General features: G+C 52.9%; 2 non-coding genes and 4 pseudogenes across 2 annotated transcripts; all 6 read left to right on the top strand.

Annotated features, from left to right (window-relative positions):
- Positions 1-708: 708 nt before the first annotated feature.
- LOC142277580 (U2 spliceosomal RNA) lies at positions 709-899 on the top strand. Its single transcript, XR_012740721.1, has one exon. It is a non-coding gene; the product is annotated as a U2 spliceosomal RNA (small nuclear RNA).
- Positions 900-2,286: 1,387 nt separating this feature from the next.
- Positions 2,287-2,376, top strand: LOC142277590 (U2 spliceosomal RNA; annotated as a pseudogene).
- Positions 2,377-7,816: 5,440 nt separating this feature from the next.
- Positions 7,817-8,026, top strand: LOC142277585 (U2 spliceosomal RNA; annotated as a pseudogene).
- Positions 8,027-9,413: 1,387 nt separating this feature from the next.
- LOC142277589 (U2 spliceosomal RNA) lies at positions 9,414-9,503 on the top strand (annotated as a pseudogene).
- Positions 9,504-14,943: 5,440 nt separating this feature from the next.
- Positions 14,944-15,153, top strand: LOC142277584 (U2 spliceosomal RNA; annotated as a pseudogene).
- Positions 15,154-16,540: 1,387 nt separating this feature from the next.
- Positions 16,541-16,731, top strand: LOC142277579 (U2 spliceosomal RNA). Its single transcript, XR_012740720.1, has one exon. It is a non-coding gene; the product is annotated as a U2 spliceosomal RNA (small nuclear RNA).
- The last annotated feature ends 242 nt before the right edge of the window (positions 16,732-16,973 follow it).

Here is a 16,973-nt window from a genome sequence, read left to right as displayed (position 1 = left end):
AATAGAAAAACTGTAAAAAGCCCTCTGAGAAAGCCCCCCTCTAACCTTTGATAGTAAGCTTTTCTGTAGTCTGCCTGTTGATGTATTTTCCGTTTGAACTGTGCACAACATGAAGAGACGGAACACTGGCGGCTTGTCACAATGCCCCCCGATGACATCACAATAGCGCTGCTGCCTAGAAAACAAGCTGCGCAGAAGAAGTTGTTCTTTGGGTGGGAGGGTGGGCTAGTGGAAGGAGGGGGCAATCTCTTTTTTTCCCGGGTGGTAGGGGGATGACAGGAGAAGGGAAGCGGGTGGTGAGAAAGGTACAGAGGGCAGGGTTTGGGGGCTGGGAAGGAAAGGGAAAAGATTAGGGTTTGGGGATGATGAAAGGGCTTTCTACGGGTAAGGATGGCAAAGGGTGGCAGTGACGGAAAGTCAGGCAACCTGTCCTGTCCGTCTTTTTGTATCGTGAATTGGAAAGACTGCAAGGGGGAGGGGAGTTGCTTGCGCCCTAAAGGAGGAGTTATTCAGATTCATTGCAGTGGGCGGCGGCTGCAAAACGCACCATTCTTCTTGTTTTGGCTCTGCAAAGCAGCCTTTTCAAGGGTTGGCTTGGGTGACAAAATGTCTTGTGTAGGCGTGGGTTTGTCTCCCTCTCGCTCTCTCTCCCTAAGATGTGTCCGGCATAGGCCAGGGTGCCACTCGAGGCCCAAACCAATTCTGGTTATCGCTTCTCGGCCTTTTGGCTAAGATCAAGTGTAGTATCTGTTCTTATCAGTTTAATATCTGATACGTCCCCTATCTGGGGACCATATATTAAATGGATTTTTAGAACAGGGAGATGGAAAAAGAGCTTGCTCTGTCCACTCCACGCATTGACCTGGTATTGCAGTACCTCCAGGAACGGTGCACCCCTTCTTAACCCAGTTTCCAAAAGCAGAACTCAATTCACCTGATTCATATTAGCCCGATTTAATGAATTGGAAGAAAGCATACGTCTTCATATGCACCTCAATTTGGCCCATTCACTTTTCACACTTCCTCCTTTTGTTTTTTATCTTTCACACTTTTGACTTTCTTTATTCATCCAAATAGCAAACTCATCACCACTCAACCTGACCAACTCGGCTATGTCCCCGTGCTGCAGTTCTCTGTCTTATCTAGATCATTTGCAATTGAATGGAATAGATCCCTTTTGGACAAAGTGGATTCACCTGCTGCTGCAGTGACCACAGGTGTGATAACATCTAGAATTGGCATCTGGTGCGATCTCTCCGCTTCCACTCCAAAGAAAGTTACCTGTTTATTCCTATCATGCATTGGTTTTTGGGGTTTTCTTTGAGTAATGATGATCTCTTTAGTAGTCTGTTGGCGCCCTCTCCTGGAGGAATAGTTTGCTTGCTCTTGGACATTCTAAAAGAGAGGTCATGATAGACATTGAGCTTCTGAGCTCAATTGGGGACAGTCATGGGTGATGAATGTTTGCAACCTACTGCGAAGCCTCATACCGCAATATAAGGAACGTCAAATACTAAGAAAGGGCGGCCTATGAAAGAATTACTACTTTCAATAAGTACACTTAAACGGCTAATTGGGAATAGAAAAACTGTAAAAAGCCCTCTGAGAAAGCCCCCCTCTAACCTTTGATAGTAAGCTTTTCTGTAGTCTGCCTGTTGATGTATTTTCCGTTTGAACTGTGCACAACATGAAGAGACGGAACACTGGCGGCTTGTCACAATGCCCCCCGATGACATCACAATAGCGCTGCTGCCTAGAAAACAAGCTGCGCAGAAGAAGTTGTTCTTTGGGTGGGAGGGTGGGCTAGTGGAAGGAGGGGGCAATCTCTTTTTTTCCCGGGTGGTAGGGGGATGACAGGAGAAGGGAAGCGGGTGGTGAGAAAGGTACAGAGGGCAGGGTTTGGGGGCTGGGAAGGAAAGGGAAAAGATTAGGGTTTGGGGATGATGAAAGGGCTTTCTACGGGTAAGGATGGCAAAGGGTGGCAGTGACGGAAAGTCAGGCAACCTGTCCTGTCCGTCTTTTTGTATCGTGAATTGGAAAGACTGCAAGGGGGAGGGGAGTTGCTTGCGCCCTAAAGGAGGAGTTATTCAGATTCATTGCAGTGGGCGGCGGCTGCAAAACGCACCATTCTTCTTGTTTTGGCTCTGCAAAGCAGCCTTTTCAAGGGTTGGCTTGGGTGACAAAATGTCTTGTGTAGGCGTGGGTTTGTCTCCCTCTCGCTCTCTCTCCCTAAGATGTGTCCGGCATAGGCCAGGGTGCCACTCGAGGCCCAAACCAATTCTGGTTATCGCTTCTCGGCCTTTTGGCTAAGATCAAGTGTAGTATCTGTTCTTATCAGAACAAACTGAGCTAGCTACACTTGACGAGATACGATCAGGGAGACGAGCTCCGAAGCCCAGCCGAGACCGGAAGAGGGAGATCGGACGGAAGAAGAGCTTGGCAGAAAGAAGCAAGAAGACGAAGGCTCGGAGAAGACTTGGGGAGACCAGAGGAACTTCGAGGAGGAACACAGCGGGAGAAGACACCCGGAGAAGAATCCAAGATCCAGCTCCGGGAACTCAAGCAGGAACCAGCCATGGCAAGCAAGCCAGAGAAGGCAGCCAAGAAGGCTCAGGACCCAGGGACCTCCAGGAAGGCTCATCCAGAGGCTTCTTCGGCCCAAGAGGCCCCTACCTCCGACGCCAGCCAGCCGGAGGGAGCCCGGACGCCGCCTGAAAAGGCTCCAACCCTGGAGCCTTGGATGCGGCAGACGGTCGCCCTGAAGCTAAAGGCGGTGGATGGTAGGTTGCCGGACATGTCCAGCGACGTGTTCTGCAAGAAGATGATTCTGGATCAGGGCTTCTCCAGGGCGGAAACCCTGAGTGTCCAGACCTTCATGACTGGCATTTTTCTGGTAACCTTTGCCACGGTGAATGCCTGCAGGAGATACTGGGAGGCGATGAACGCAGCGATGCCGGACTCCCCTTTTCATTCTTTTTTAGGATCCTGTCCTATACAGAGGGATGAGAAGAGGATCACGGTCTCCATGCGGAACCCGCACACCCCAGGAAGAGACATCTCCACGTTCCTGGGACGTCTCTGCACAGTGGTGAGGGAGCCATCCCACATCCTTAACGGCAACGGATTCTGGACGGGTAAGTGGTCAGTAACCGTTCGACTCTACAGGGAACCAGCATCCGAGGATGGTCTCCAGCACCTGCCCCCGACATTCTCTCTGGGAAACTCCTTTGGTCTCATCTACTACCCGGACATGCCACACAACTGCAGGAAATGTGGCGGGAAAGGGCATTCGATGAAGACCTGCAAGGAGGACGCCTGCAGGGTTTGCCGGGTGACGGGACACAGCTCCAAGGACTGCCCAAAGAAGAAGACTTGCAACCTATGTGGACAGGCGGACCACCTTTACAAGGACTGCCCACAGCGGGAGAAATCCTGGGCAAGGGTTGCCGCGGTGACCCAGTATCGGGTAGTCACAGCTTCGTCGACCAAGGCAGCTACGACCAAGGCCACAGAGGCCAAGGACAAGGCGGCCAAGAACCCGGCGACCGTGGCTCCAGCCGATGCCCCAGCAGCCACGGAGTCCAGGAAAAAGGGTAAGAAAACTGTTGCCCCCTCCCTGGTCCCCCCCCCTGCCACCCCTGTCCAAACCCCTCCCCCCCCGGCCAACCCTACTGAGGATTCCACTACCTCCACCTCATTTCCCTACTCCTCAGTTGGTCTCCTCACCCCCCCCCCAAAGCCCACTCTCCCTCCCCAGACCATGAGAGCAGAGGACCTCAGCACTCTTGCACTTTTCACCGAGGAGGATTTTCCAGCTCTTGTCTCCTCAGGTACAGGCCAAAGGAAAAGGAAGGTGGAAGATAGTCCTGTCGCAGAACCTTCCAAGCTGTTCATTGTGGATCCCAATCCACCCCAGGAAGAGGAGGATGGCCTCCTCCCAGAACCGGACGTGTTGGAGCAGATGGTGGAGTCCCTTGTGGCCGAAGAAGAAATGGAGGAGTCGGAAGCCACTGAGGCACCATCCCTGCTCGATCAGCTAGAAGAAGAGGGTCTGCTGGAGATACCCTTACCAGCAGGTGCCAAAGAGGAAGAACCGCCCGACCGGAGTGGTAACTAAGGCACACCGCCTGCGCTAACTTTCTCTTTCCTCCAATGACTGCTAACATTAACACCTTTTCCATTAATGTTAGGAGCATCAGAGACAAGTTCCGACGTCAGACAATTTTTGCGTTCCTTAACACTCAGTCTAGTGATGTATTTTTCCTGCAGGAATGCTCCCTTCCCTCCTCTAGGTCCTTCAACCATCTGGCCAGGGAGTGGACCCATGGCCCATCCTACTGGTCCGGCGGAGGCGACTGTAGGTCCGCGGGGGTCGCCGTGCTGATCAGGGGAAGCGCCTTCACATTGGACTCTGTTCAGGAAATCGTCTGCGGCAGGTTACTGCTCGTGGATGGCACCTGGGCGGGAGAACCTGTCAGGTTCATCAATGTGTACGCTTCTCCTGTGAAGAGCGATCGACTGGAGCTCCTCCAAGCCCTGCGCCCTCAGCTCGCTACTGCCAGGACGGTAGTGATGGCCGGGGATTTCAACTGCCCGATTGAGGAGGATGGACGCAGTTCTGGAACGGCTGCCAAGTTGGACGTCACATCCAAACTGCTCATTGAGATGGTGACCGAAGCCTCTCTTGTGGACGTTGTTGGCTCCATCGGACACGGATCCGTGAACTATTCATGGTGCCGATCCGATGGCTCGCTGCGTTCCAGGATTGACTTTGTGTTTACCTCTCGGGCGGTTGGGCGGAGTGGGCACTCGATGGTCCCCTGCTTCTTCTCTGACCACAGAGCCATTCACTTTCAAGGTGTGCTGGGCCATGGCTTCCCCATTGGCCCGGGCTCCTGGAAGCTGAACTGCTCTCTGCTGGAAAAGGGTGAGATTCTGGAGGAGCTTAGAGCTGCCTACTCCACGTGGCGGGCCTACAAGGCGGGCTTCCAGTCTGTTTCTGACTGGTGGGAATACGTTAAACTCGAGTTCCGTTTCTTCTTTCAGGCAAAGAGTCAACAACAGGCGGGTCTGAAGAGGAGGGACTTCAGGAGACTCCAGCGTGAGCTGCGTTCCCTGCAGGACCTTCTTCGATGCGGCTGGGACGTGAGAGAGGAGCTGGAGGAGACTAAGAGGAGCCTGAAAAGGCACTTCGAGGAGGAGTCCGAGCGAATTGTCTTCCGTTCCAAAGTGGAGAACCTGGAGAAGGGTGAGAAATGTAACTCGTTCTTTTTCAGGAAACTCCACGCCGGTCACACGCCCATGAATGAACTACGAGACGAGAGTGGCAGCATGCGACGCGGGAAAGAGAACGTGATGAAGGTCGTCAGCGACTTCTACAGCGAACTCTACGCCCGCAAGACTACTGACCCCGAGGCCGCCGATAAGTTCCTGTCAGGTATCACTAACCATCTTGACCCTGCAGACGCGGCGGCCATGGATGTTCCTCTGACGGTGGACGAGCTGCTCTCGGCCGCCAAATCCTTTAGTTCTGGCAGGACACCGGGCAGTGACGGCCTCCCAGCAGAGCTCTATGTAGCGCTGGGAGACCTAATCTGTCCGGACCTGTTAGGGCTGTATGAGGAGATGGTGGTGGAGGGCAGAATGCCTCCATCTCTGAGGGAAGGAATGGTCACGATCCTGTACAAGCGTAAAGGAGAGAGGTGCGACCTGAAGAATTGGCGTCCCATCACCCTTCTGAACGTCGACTACAAGATCCTGGCCAAGACGATGGCAACGAGATTGAAGACTGTTATCGGACGGATCATCCACCCGGATCAGACCTGCGGCATCCCCGGACGTCGCACCGCAGACAGCCTGGCTCTCATGCGGGACACGGTCGAGTACATCAAAGCCCGCCGGGTGCACGCAGCCCTGATCTCGTTGGATCAGGAAAAGGCCTTCGACCGTGTTTCCCATGAGTTCCTGGGCAAAGCTCTGCACAGGTTAGGTTTGGGTAACATGTTTTGCTTGTATGTCCAACTAATGTATTTTGATATTCACAGCTCGGTGTTGGTAAACGGCTGGAAGACTGACCCCTTCCCGGTCCTCTCAGGGGTCAGACAAGGCTGTCCTCTGTCACCTCTTCTTTTTGTTTGTGTTATAGAACTCTTTGCAGAGGCTATCCGGCGGAATGGAGAGATCAGAGGGATCACCGCACCAGGACCAGAACGCTTCGAGGTCAAGTGCTCGCTCTACATGGACGACGTGACCGTCTTCTGCGCGGACCGGCGCTCAGTCGACACCCTCGTCCAGACCTGTGAGACCTTCGGACGGGCTTCGGGAGCCAAAGTCAACTGCGGGAAGTCGGAAGCCATGCTCTTCGGGGACTGGCAGCCGGCCTCTTCCGCCCCCTTCCCCTTCAGCATCCAGCCGGATTTCATCAAGGTTCTTGGAGTCTGGTTCGGGAAGGAAGGAGCAGCCCTCAAGTCCTGGGAGGAACGCTTGACCAAGATCACCCAACGGATCGGTCTGTGGAGCCTCAGACGCCTCACCTGTGAGGGCAAAGCACTGGTCCTGCGTAACGAGGTACTGCCCGTGCTGCAGTACACGGCCCAGGCCTGGCCCCCCCTTGCCACCGTGTGCAGGGCCATTACCAGGACGGTGTTTCGTTTTGTCTGGGGATCCAAGATGGACAGAGTAAAGCGGAGCATCATGTACAAGGATCCTCGCAAGGGTGGGAAGGGCGTACCCGATATCCCCACCCTCCTGCGATCCTCCTTCGTATGTGACTGCGTTCGCCGAACTCTGCGAGTCAAGAGAGGTTCCGCGGGTGGGTCCATGTCTCGCTTCTTCCTGCTCCCCCTTTGGAGACGGTTAGGCTGGGACAAGTGGGACAGCTCCTTCCCCTACAACTGGACGGCGCCATGGTTCTACGGAGACGTGGTTCGGTTTGTGAGGGAACACCAACTGGAGGGACTCAAGCCTGATTTGTGGAAGCCAAAGACTATCCACAAACTCATCAGAGCCAAGGACGAAATGGAGAACATTCCAGGACTTCATCACGACACACTGGAGACTGTTTGGACAAACGTGTCATCGGCTGGATTGACCAACGGGCACAAGGACTTGTCATGGATGGCGATACAGGGCGGACTGCCCGTCCGGTCATTCATGCACGCCCGGAACCTGTGCAAAACCCGGTACTGCCCAAGGTGCCCCTTCGTGGAGGAAACATCGCTGCACGCCTTTTGGGACTGCCGTTTCGCACAGCGCCTGTTGGTTGCCCTGGAGGATGACCTGAGGAACTCTGTCCCCAGAGGGAGCCTATCGTACCATTCCGTACTTTATGGACTCTTCCCTGGGACTCACACCGTTGGAGCCATCCAGGAGGCTTGGCGCCTTATGAACTGCTTTAAGGACGCTATTTGGGTCGCCAGGAACCGGCTCATCTTGAAGAGGGAGAGGATGTCTATCCAGGATTGCCGCAGGCTGATCCACAGCCTGCTCAGAGACTATTCCATCATGGACAGTCCGGACGACAGCGCCGAGGAGGAGGTTTAGACCTCTTCCATGCCCCCTCCCTCCTTTTCCCGTTATGTGCGTCTTTCAATAAAGCTTCGGGCCTGTGATTTCCCCACCCTATCCCCCTTTTCCCCTACCCCCATCCCCCAATCGCCGGTTCGTCGTTATTTATTGTCTAACTTTTTCTTTCAGCTTGAGTGTTATGGATAAGCATAGGAGCGTGATGTATAGTTTAGTGCGTCGTACTCTATGGCTATGTAAGAAGGATTGTATATTTCTGTGTGTACGGGGCTGCGGCACTGTACACGGTTTGTTACCTTTTTGTGAGTAGTGCATGATAATAAAGATGCTGTTAAATCAAAAAAAAAAATCTGTTCTTATCAGTTTAATATCTGATACGTCCCCTATCTGGGGACCATATATTAAATGGATTTTTAGAACAGGGAGATGGAAAAAGAGCTTGCTCTGTCCACTCCACGCATTGACCTGGTATTGCAGTACCTCCAGGAACGGTGCACCCCTTCTTAACCCAGTTTCCAAAAGCAGAACTCAATTCACCTGATTCATATTAGCCCGATTTAATGAATTGGAAGAAAGCATACGTCTTCATATGCACCTCAATTTGGCCCATTCACTTTTCACACTTCCTCCTTTTGTTTTTTATCTTTCACACTTTTGACTTTCTTTATTCATCCAAATAGCAAACTCATCACCACTCAACCTGACCAACTCGGCTATGTCCCCGTGCTGCAGTTCTCTGTCTTATCTAGATCATTTGCAATTGAATGGAATAGATCCCTTTTGGACAAAGTGGATTCACCTGCTGCTGCAGTGACCACAGGTGTGATAACATCTAGAATTGGCATCTGGTGCGATCTCTCCGCTTCCACTCCAAAGAAAGTTACCTGTTTATTCCTATCATGCATTGGTTTTTGGGGTTTTCTTTGAGTAATGATGATCTCTTTAGTAGTCTGTTGGCGCCCTCTCCTGGAGGAATAGTTTGCTTGCTCTTGGACATTCTAAAAGAGAGGTCATGATAGACATTGAGCTTCTGAGCTCAATTGGGGACAGTCATGGGTGATGAATGTTTGCAACCTACTGCGAAGCCTCATACCGCAATATAAGGAACGTCAAATACTAAGAAAGGGCGGCCTATGAAAGAATTACTACTTTCAATAAGTACACTTAAACGGCTAATTGGGAATAGAAAAACTGTAAAAAGCCCTCTGAGAAAGCCCCCCTCTAACCTTTGATAGTAAGCTTTTCTGTAGTCTGCCTGTTGATGTATTTTCCGTTTGAACTGTGCACAACATGAAGAGACGGAACACTGGCGGCTTGTCACAATGCCCCCCGATGACATCACAATAGCGCTGCTGCCTAGAAAACAAGCTGCGCAGAAGAAGTTGTTCTTTGGGTGGGAGGGTGGGCTAGTGGAAGGAGGGGGCAATCTCTTTTTTTCCCGGGTGGTAGGGGGATGACAGGAGAAGGGAAGCGGGTGGTGAGAAAGGTACAGAGGGCAGGGTTTGGGGGCTGGGAAGGAAAGGGAAAAGATTAGGGTTTGGGGATGATGAAAGGGCTTTCTACGGGTAAGGATGGCAAAGGGTGGCAGTGACGGAAAGTCAGGCAACCTGTCCTGTCCGTCTTTTTGTATCGTGAATTGGAAAGACTGCAAGGGGGAGGGGAGTTGCTTGCGCCCTAAAGGAGGAGTTATTCAGATTCATTGCAGTGGGCGGCGGCTGCAAAACGCACCATTCTTCTTGTTTTGGCTCTGCAAAGCAGCCTTTTCAAGGGTTGGCTTGGGTGACAAAATGTCTTGTGTAGGCGTGGGTTTGTCTCCCTCTCGCTCTCTCTCCCTAAGATGTGTCCGGCATAGGCCAGGGTGCCACTCGAGGCCCAAACCAATTCTGGTTATCGCTTCTCGGCCTTTTGGCTAAGATCAAGTGTAGTATCTGTTCTTATCAGAACAAACTGAGCTAGCTACACTTGACGAGATACGATCAGGGAGACGAGCTCCGAAGCCCAGCCGAGACCGGAAGAGGGAGATCGGACGGAAGAAGAGCTTGGCAGAAAGAAGCAAGAAGACGAAGGCTCGGAGAAGACTTGGGGAGACCAGAGGAACTTCGAGGAGGAACACAGCGGGAGAAGACACCCGGAGAAGAATCCAAGATCCAGCTCCGGGAACTCAAGCAGGAACCAGCCATGGCAAGCAAGCCAGAGAAGGCAGCCAAGAAGGCTCAGGACCCAGGGACCTCCAGGAAGGCTCATCCAGAGGCTTCTTCGGCCCAAGAGGCCCCTACCTCCGACGCCAGCCAGCCGGAGGGAGCCCGGACGCCGCCTGAAAAGGCTCCAACCCTGGAGCCTTGGATGCGGCAGACGGTCGCCCTGAAGCTAAAGGCGGTGGATGGTAGGTTGCCGGACATGTCCAGCGACGTGTTCTGCAAGAAGATGATTCTGGATCAGGGCTTCTCCAGGGCGGAAACCCTGAGTGTCCAGACCTTCATGACTGGCATTTTTCTGGTAACCTTTGCCACGGTGAATGCCTGCAGGAGATACTGGGAGGCGATGAACGCAGCGATGCCGGACTCCCCTTTTCATTCTTTTTTAGGATCCTGTCCTATACAGAGGGATGAGAAGAGGATCACGGTCTCCATGCAGAACCCGCACACCCCAGGAAGAGACATCTCCACGTTCCTGGGACGTCTCTGCACAGTGGTGAGGGAGCCATCCCACATCCTTAACGGCAACGGATTCTGGACGGGTAAGTGGTCAGTAACCGTTCGACTCTACAGGGAACCAGCATCCGAGGATGGTCTCCAGCACCTGCCCCCGACATTCTCTCTGGGAAACTCCTTTGGTCTCATCTACTACCCGGACATGCCACACAACTGCAGGAAATGTGGCGGGAAAGGGCATTCGATGAAGACCTGCAAGGAGGACGCCTGCAGGGTTTGCCGGGTGACGGGACACAGCTCCAAGGACTGCCCAAAGAAGAAGACTTGCAACCTATGTGGACAGGCGGACCACCTTTACAAGGACTGCCCACAGCGGGAGAAATCCTGGGCAAGGGTTGCCGCGGTGACCCAGTATCGGGTAGTCACAGCTTCGTCGACCAAGGCAGCTACGACCAAGGCCACAGAGGCCAAGGACAAGGCGGCCAAGAACCCGGCGACCGTGGCTCCAGCCGATGCCCCAGCAGCCACGGAGTCCAGGAAAAAGGGTAAGAAAACTGTTGCCCCCTCCCTGGTCCCCCCCCCTGCCACCCCTGTCCAAACCCCTCCCCCCCCGGCCAACCCTACTGAGGATTCCACTACCTCCACCTCATTTCCCTACTCCTCAGTTGGTCTCCTCACCCCCCCCCCAAAGCCCACTCTCCCTCCCCAGACCATGAGAGCAGAGGACCTCAGCACTCTTGCACTTTTCACCGAGGAGGATTTTCCAGCTCTTGTCTCCTCAGGTACAGGCCAAAGGAAAAGGAAGGTGGAAGATAGTCCTGTCGCAGAACCTTCCAAGCTGTTCATTGTGGATCCCAATCCACCCCAGGAAGAGGAGGATGGCCTCCTCCCAGAACCGGACGTGTTGGAGCAGATGGTGGAGTCCCTTGTGGCCGAAGAAGAAATGGAGGAGTCGGAAGCCACTGAGGCACCATCCCTGCTCGATCAGCTAGAAGAAGAGGGTCTGCTGGAGATACCCTTACCAGCAGGTGCCAAAGAGGAAGAACCGCCCGACCGGAGTGGTAACTAAGGCACACCGCCTGCGCTAACTTTCTCTTTCCTCCAATGACTGCTAACATTAACACCTTTTCCATTAATGTTAGGAGCATCAGAGACAAGTTCCGACGTCAGACAATTTTTGCGTTCCTTAACACTCAGTCTAGTGATGTATTTTTCCTGCAGGAATGCTCCCTTCCCTCCTCTAGGTCCTTCAACCATCTGGCCAGGGAGTGGACCCATGGCCCATCCTACTGGTCCGGCGGAGGCGACTGTAGGTCCGCGGGGGTCGCCGTGCTGATCAGGGGAAGCGCCTTCACATTGGACTCTGTTCAGGAAATCGTCTGCGGCAGGTTACTGCTCGTGGATGGCACCTGGGCGGGAGAACCTGTCAGGTTCATCAATGTGTACGCTTCTCCTGTGAAGAGCGATCGACTGGAGCTCCTCCAAGCCCTGCGCCCTCAGCTCGCTACTGCCAGGACGGTAGTGATGGCCGGGGATTTCAACTGCCCGATTGAGGAGGATGGACGCAGTTCTGGAACGGCTGCCAAGTTGGACGTCACATCCAAACTGCTCATTGAGATGGTGACCGAAGCCTCTCTTGTGGACGTTGTTGGCTCCATCGGACACGGATCCGTGAACTATTCATGGTGCCGATCCGATGGCTCGCTGCGTTCCAGGATTGACTTTGTGTTTACCTCTCGGGCGGTTGGGCGGAGTGGGCACTCGATGGTCCCCTGCTTCTTCTCTGACCACAGAGCCATTCACTTTCAAGGTGTGCTGGGCCATGGCTTCCCCATTGGCCCGGGCTCCTGGAAGCTGAACTGCTCTCTGCTGGAAAAGGGTGAGATTCTGGAGGAGCTTAGAGCTGCCTACTCCACGTGGCGGGCCTACAAGGCGGGCTTCCAGTCTGTTTCTGACTGGTGGGAATACGTTAAACTCGAGTTCCGTTTCTTCTTTCAGGCAAAGAGTCAACAACAGGCGGGTCTGAAGAGGAGGGACTTCAGGAGACTCCAGCGTGAGCTGCGTTCCCTGCAGGACCTTCTTCGATGCGGCTGGGACGTGAGAGAGGAGCTGGAGGAGACTAAGAGGAGCCTGAAAAGGCACTTCGAGGAGGAGTCCGAGCGAATTGTCTTCCGTTCCAAAGTGGAGAACCTGGAGAAGGGTGAGAAATGTAACTCGTTCTTTTTCAGGAAACTCCACGCCGGTCACACGCCCATGAATGAACTACGAGACGAGAGTGGCAGCATGCGACGCGGGAAAGAGAACGTGATGAAGGTCGTCAGCGACTTCTACAGCGAACTCTACGCCCGCAAGACTACTGACCCCGAGGCCGCCGATAAGTTCCTGTCAGGTATCACTAACCATCTTGACCCTGCAGACGCGGCGGCCATGGATGTTCCTCTGACGGTGGACGAGCTGCTCTCGGCCGCCAAATCCTTTAGTTCTGGCAGGACACCGGGCAGTGACGGCCTCCCAGCAGAGCTCTATGTAGCGCTGGGAGACCTAATCTGTCCGGACCTGTTAGGGCTGTATGAGGAGATGGTGGTGGAGGGCAGAATGCCTCCATCTCTGAGGGAAGGAATGGTCACGATCCTGTACAAGCGTAAAGGAGAGAGGTGCGACCTGAAGAATTGGCGTCCCATCACCCTTCTGAACGTCGACTACAAGATCCTGGCCAAGACGATGGCAACGAGATTGAAGACTGTTATCGGACGGATCATCCACCCGGATCAGACCTGCGGCATCCCCGGACGTCGCACCGCAGACAGCCTGGCTCTCATGCGGGACACGGTCGAGTACATCAAAGCCCGCCGGGTGCACGCAGCCCTGATCTCGTTGGATCAGGAAAAGGCCTTCGACCGTGTTTCCCATGAGTTCCTGGGCAAAGCTCTGCACAGGTTAGGTTTGGGTAACATGTTTTGCTTGTATGTCCAACTAATGTATTTTGATATTCACAGCTCGGTGTTGGTAAACGGCTGGAAGACTGACCCCTTCCCGGTCCTCTCAGGGGTCAGACAAGGCTGTCCTCTGTCACCTCTTCTTTTTGTTTGTGTTATAGAACTCTTTGCAGAGGCTATCCGGCGGAATGGAGAGATCAGAGGGATCACCGCACCAGGACCAGAACGCTTCGAGGTCAAGTGCTCGCTCTACATGGACGACGTGACCGTCTTCTGCGCGGACCGGCGCTCAGTCGACACCCTCGTCCAGACCTGTGAGACCTTCGGACGGGCTTCGGGAGCCAAAGTCAACTGCGGGAAGTCGGAAGCCATGCTCTTCGGGGACTGGCAGCCGGCCTCTTCCGCCCCCTTCCCCTTCAGCATCCAGCCGGATTTCATCAAGGTTCTTGGAGTCTGGTTCGGGAAGGAAGGAGCAGCCCTCAAGTCCTGGGAGGAACGCTTGACCAAGATCACCCAACGGATCGGTCTGTGGAGCCTCAGACGCCTCACCTGTGAGGGCAAAGCACTGGTCCTGCGTAACGAGGTACTGCCCGTGCTGCAGTACACGGCCCAGGCCTGGCCCCCCCTTGCCACCGTGTGCAGGGCCATTACCAGGACGGTGTTTCGTTTTGTCTGGGGATCCAAGATGGACAGAGTAAAGCGGAGCATCATGTACAAGGATCCTCGCAAGGGTGGGAAGGGCGTACCCGATATCCCCACCCTCCTGCGATCCTCCTTCGTATGTGACTGCGTTCGCCGAACTCTGCGAGTCAAGAGAGGTTCCGCGGGTGGGTCCATGTCTCGCTTCTTCCTGCTCCCCCTTTGGAGACGGTTAGGCTGGGACAAGTGGGACAGCTCCTTCCCCTACAACTGGACGGCGCCATGGTTCTACGGAGACGTGGTTCGGTTTGTGAGGGAACACCAACTGGAGGGACTCAAGCCTGATTTGTGGAAGCCAAAGACTATCCACAAACTCATCAGAGCCAAGGACGAAATGGAGAACATTCCAGGACTTCATCACGACACACTGGAGACTGTTTGGACAAACGTGTCATCGGCTGGATTGACCAACGGGCACAAGGACTTGTCATGGATGGCGATACAGGGCGGACTGCCCGTCCGGTCATTCATGCACGCCCAGAACCTGTGCAAAACCCGGTACTGCCCAAGGTGCCCCTTCGTGGAGGAAACATCGCTGCACGCCTTTTGGGACTGCCGTTTCGCACAGCGCCTGTTGGTTGCCCTGGAGGATGACCTGAGGAACTCCGTCCCCAGAGGGAGCCTATCGTACCATTCCGTACTTTATGGACTCTTCCCTGGGACTCACACCGTTGGAGCCATCCAGGAGGCTTGGCGCCTTATGAACTGCTTTAAGGACGCTATTTGGGTCGCCAGGAACCGGCTCATCTTGAAGAGGGAGAGGATGTCTATCCAGGATTGCCGCAGGCTGATCCACAGCCTGCTCAGAGACTATTCCATCATGGACAGTCCGGACGACAGCGCCGAGGAGGAGGTTTAGACCTCTTCCATGCCCCCTCCCTCCTTTTCCCGTTATGTGCGTCTTTCAATAAAGCTTCGGGCCTGTGATTTCCCCACCCTATCCCCCTTTTCCCCTACCCCCATCCCCCAATCGCCGGTTCGTCGTTATTTATTGTCTAACTTTTTCTTTCAGCTTGAGTGTTATGGATAAGCATAGGAGCGTGATGTATAGTTTAGTGCGTCGTACTCTATGGCTATGTAAGAAGGATTGTATATTTCTGTGTGTACGGGGCTGCGGCACTGTACACGGTTTGTTACCTTTTTGTGAGTAGTGCATGATAATAAAGATGCTGTTAAATCAAAAAAAAAAATCTGTTCTTATCAGTTTAATATCTGATACGTCCCCTATCTGGGGACCATATATTAAATGGATTTTTAGAACAGGGAGATGGAAAAAGAGCTTGCTCTGTCCACTCCACGCATTGACCTGGTATTGCAGTACCTCCAGGAACGGTGCACCCCTTCTTAACCCAGTTTCCAAAAGCAGAACTCAATTCACCTGATTCATATTAGCCCGATTTAATGAATTGGAAGAAAGCATACGTCTTCATATGCACCTCAATTTGGCCCATTCACTTTTCACACTTCCTCCTTTTGTTTTTTATCTTTCACACTTTTGACTTTCTTTATTCATCCAAATAGCAAACTCATCACCACTCAACCTGACCAACTCGGCTATGTCCCCGTGCTGCAGTTCTCTGTCTTATCTAGATCATTTGCAATTGAATGGAATAGATCCCTTTTGGACAAAGTGGATTCACCTGCTGCTGCAGTGACCACAGGTGTGATAACATCTAGAATTGGCATCTGGTGCGATCTCTCCGCTTCCACTCCAAAGAAAGTTACCTGTTTATTCCTATCATGCATTGGTTTTTGGGGTTTTCTTTGAGTAATGATGATCTCTTTAGTAGTCTGTTGGCGCCCTCTCCTGGAGGAATAGTTTGCTTGCTCTTGGACATTCTAAAAGAGAGGTCATGATAGACATTGAGCTTCTGAGCTCAATTGGGGACAGTCATGGGTGATGAATGTTTGCAACCTACTGCGAAGCCTCATACCGCAATATAAGGAACGTCAAATACTAAGAAAGGGCGGCCTATGAAAGAATTACTACTTTCAATAAGTACACTTAAACGGCTAATTGGGAATAGAAAAACTGTAAAAAGCCCTCTGAGAAAGCCCCCCTCTAACCTTTGATAGTAAGCTTTTCTGTAGTCTGCCTGTTGATGTATTTTCCGTTTGAACTGTGCACAACATGAAGAGACGGAACACTGGCGGCTTGTCACAATGCCCCCCGATGACATCACAATAGCGCTGCTGCCTAGAAAACAAGCTGCGCAGAAGAAGTTGTTCTTTGGGTGGGAGGGTGGGCTAGTGGAAGGAGGGGGCAATCTCTTTTTTTCCCGGGTGGTAGGGGGATGACAGGAGAAGGGAAGCGGGTGGTGAGAAAGGTACAGAGGGCAGGGTTTGGGGGCTGGGAAGGAAAGGGAAAAGATTAGGGTTTGGGGATGATGAAAGGGCTTTCTACGGGTAAGGATGGCAAAGGGTGGCAGTGACGGAAAGTCAGGCAACCTGTCCTGTCCGTCTTTTTGTATCGTGAATTGGAAAGACTGCAAGGGGGAGGGGAGTTGCTTGCGCCCTAAAGGAGGAGTTATTCAGATTCATTGCAGTGGGCGGCGGCTGCAAAACGCACCATTCTTCTTGTTTTGGCTCTGCAAAGCAGCCTTTTCAAGGGTTGGCTTGGGTGACAAAATGTCTTGTGTAGGCGTGGGTTTGTCTCCCTCTCGCTCTCTCTCCCTAAGATGTGTCCGGCATAGGCCAGGGTGCCACTCGAGGCCCAAACCAATTCTGGTTATCGCTTCTCGGCCTTTTGGCTAAGATCAAGTGTAGTATCTGTTCTTATCAGTTTAATATCTGATACGTCCCCTATCTGGGGACCATATATTAAATGGATTTTTAGAACAGGGAGATGGAAAAAGAGCTTGCTCTGTCCACTCCACGCATTGACCTGGTATTGCAGTACCTCCAGGAACGGTGCACCCCTTCTTAACCCAGTTTCCAAAAGCAGAACTCAATTCACCTGATTCATATTAGCCCGATTTAATGAATTGGAAGAAAGCATACGTCTTCATATGCACCTCAATTTGGCCCATTCACTTTTCACACTTCCTCCTTTTGTTTTTTATCTTTCACACTTTTGACTTTCTTTATTCATCCAAATAGCAAACTCATCACCACTCAACCTGACCAACTCGGCTATGTCCCCGTGCTGCAGTTCTCTGTCTTA

Source organism: Anomaloglossus baeobatrachus, unplaced genomic scaffold, assembly GCF_048569485.1.
Source record: "Anomaloglossus baeobatrachus isolate aAnoBae1 unplaced genomic scaffold, aAnoBae1.hap1 Scaffold_4111, whole genome shotgun sequence".
NCBI classification, from domain to species: domain Eukaryota; kingdom Metazoa; phylum Chordata; class Amphibia; order Anura; family Aromobatidae; genus Anomaloglossus; species Anomaloglossus baeobatrachus.
The sequence above is the reverse complement of the archived record's forward strand: the minus strand, read 5'-3'. Positions and strand labels throughout refer to the sequence as shown.